Source organism: Apteryx mantelli, unplaced genomic scaffold (genome assembly GCF_036417845.1).
Source record: "Apteryx mantelli isolate bAptMan1 unplaced genomic scaffold, bAptMan1.hap1 HAP1_SCAFFOLD_248, whole genome shotgun sequence".
NCBI classification, from domain to species: Eukaryota; Metazoa; Chordata; class Aves; order Apterygiformes; family Apterygidae; genus Apteryx; species Apteryx mantelli.
In genome coordinates, this window is record NW_027118600.1 from 60001 (window position 1) to 62500 (window position 2500).

The window sequence follows — 2500 nt, forward strand, 5'->3', positions numbered from 1 at the left end:
CCATGCCAGCCGGCGCGCCCCGCGCTCGCCCTGCGGGCAGCCGGGACGGAGAGGGGTACCCTGCCCCCTCTCTCCGCGGTCTGGTCTCGGCGGAGGGACGCCGCGCGGTCGGCTGGCGCCGGCCTGCCTCGAACGCGTGACCCCGGCGCGAGCGCGTGCTCTCGCCGGGACGGTGAGCCCCCACCCACCGCGGGTGGTGCGGACGCCGCGCCTCGGCGCGATCCGCTCTCCTCCCTGGCCGGGGCTCTCGGTCTGCCGCCGTGGCCGCTGGCGGCGGCGCCCTACCCGCCGGCACTCCGCCATCCGGCGCGCCTGCCTCGCTCTGCCCAACCCGGCTTCGCCGGGCGGCGGGCGGGCGGCAGGCGGGCGGCGGGGGCGCCCCCCCCCGTTCTCCGCGTGGAGACGGGGAGAGCGGGCGCCGTCCCCGTCCGTCCCGCCTTGCCCGCCCGCCCGCCGCCGGGCGTCTGTCCGCGGAAGGGACGGGAGAGCGCGTGGTGTCGTCCGGGAGGCTGTGTGTGCGCGCGCGCGGGCGTGGGCGCCGCCTCGGGGCCACGGCGGAGCCGGAGGCCGGCGAGGCGAGCGAGGAGCTGGGGAGCGCGGGGCCGGTGGGCCGCGGGCGCGCGGGCAGCGGCCGGTGCCGCTGCCGGTGGCGGCCGGGCTCCGACGCTGGGGGTCCGCGGGGAGCCGCCCCCTCCCCCAGCGTCCCCGAGGCAGGCGGCGCGGCCGGCGCGCTGCTCCCCGCCGGGCCGGGCCGAGCCTGGGCGCCTGGGCCGGACTCGAAGCGAGCAAAGGGTTGTCCCAGGTCGGGAGCGAGGGCTCCCCGCCCTTCTCGTTCGGGTTTTCCTTTTCCCTTTTCCCCCCCCCACTCTGTGCTCGTACGGTCAGCGGGGCGAGCCCCTCTCTCTGGCTCTCGGCCGTCCCTCGCTCAGCAGCCGGCGTCGGCGTGAGGAGGGAGGCGGAGCGGAGGGGGGGCCCTCAGGGGCTGCCGAAGGCTGCCCGGTCCCCCCGCGCGCGCGGCGGGGGCCGAAACCGAGACAACTCTTAGCGGTGGATCACTCGGCTCGTGCGTCGATGAAGAACGCAGCTAGCTGCGAGAATTAATGTGAATTGCAGGACACATTGATCATCGACACTTCGAACGCACTTGCGGCCCCGGGTTCCTCCCGGGGCTACGCCTGTCTGAGCGTCGCTTGGCGGTCAATCGTCACCCCCGCTGTCGCGTTGGCGCAGCGGTGCCGCCCCTCGGGGGGGGCGCGTGGGGGGGCGGGGGAGGCGCGGCGGCGCCGGCGGCGGCGGTGCGCGGCGGCCTCGGCGGCGGAGAGTCGGCGGCGGAGCCGGGACCCCGGTGCGTGCACCGGCGGCCCCGGTCTTCCTGCCCGCCGGGCTCCGGCGCCGGGCCGCCCGCAGCGGCCGCGGCCGGCGTGCCTTGCCGCGCCTGTGCCCACCCTCCTCGCCCTCCGAGCGCGGTGGCCACCGCTGCGCGGCGCGCGCCGTGCGGGGTGGCGCGGCTGGGGCGCCTCGCAGGCCCGTGCCCCGGGGAGAGGGTGCCTCCTCTTCCCCGCGCGGCCGGGCCTTCGTCCCCCTAAGTGCAGACTCGGGGAAACCCCCCGCTCCCGGAGCGCCCGCTTCGCGGAGTTCGTCCCGCTGGGGCCCCCCCCCCAGGTCGGGTGGGTTGCGGTGGCCCGGCGCGCCTCGTCGCCGCCGCCCGCCACCACCGCCAGTCTGGCCGCCGTCTGGGCTTCTCCTCCGCCACTCTCCCGGTGGTGCGCTGGTCCCCCGTTCCCCTCCGGGGTGGGGACGGCCGGCTGCCTTGCGCTTCCCTGCGCCCCGACCGCCGCCGGTGCGGCGCGCCGCCGGGCCGCCCCCCCTGCCCTCCCCGCGGCGCGCCCGCGTCCGTCGCGTGTGCCGAGCCACTTCCACCCGCCGGCTGGCGTCAGCCGCGGCGTTGCGTTGAGGCCGGCAGCGACGGCGCGCGGGTGCGGCGCGGCGGGGTGGCGGTGGGGGGCGGCGCGGGCGTGCGCGCCGCCGGGCGGCGAGAAGGGCGCGAAGGGGAGGGCAGGGCGCCGCGCCGTGCCGTGCCCGGAGCGAGAGCGGAGGCAGCGGCCGGGAGGAGGAGAGGCAAGCCCCCAGGCGGCGGAGGGCTGCGCGAGTTGCGTGAGCGGAGCGAGCGTGCGGCGGGGAGCCGGGCCCGGGGGAGGCGCGGACCTCGCCCTCCGGCCCCGCGCGGCTGTCTGCGGGTGGGGTACCGCGGTGGTACCGCACCGTGCTGCCGCGCGCGCGTGCCGGGGGGCACCCCCCGCTGGCCTCCCCCCTGCGCGGCGGCGACCCCGCGGGGGGTCGCCGCGCCGCTTCCCCCCCCCCCACCCGCCGGCGGCGGTGCCGGCGGCGGGGGCCTCGGGCCGTGCCGCGGCCGGCGGGCGCGCGCCCGCCGGCTCCGCCTCGCCTCGGGCCCGCTGCGGGAGTCGAAAGCGGCGAGGGGCGGGCGCGCGCCCGCCCCGTC

General features: G+C 80.6%; 1 non-coding gene across 1 annotated transcript; it reads left to right on the forward strand.

Moving 5' to 3' along the window:
* Positions 1-1036: 1036 nt before the first annotated feature.
* LOC136996220 (5.8S ribosomal RNA) lies at positions 1037-1189 on the forward strand. Its single transcript, XR_010887520.1, has one exon. It is a non-coding gene; the product is annotated as a 5.8S ribosomal RNA (ribosomal RNA).
* The last annotated feature ends 1311 nt before the right edge of the window (positions 1190-2500 follow it).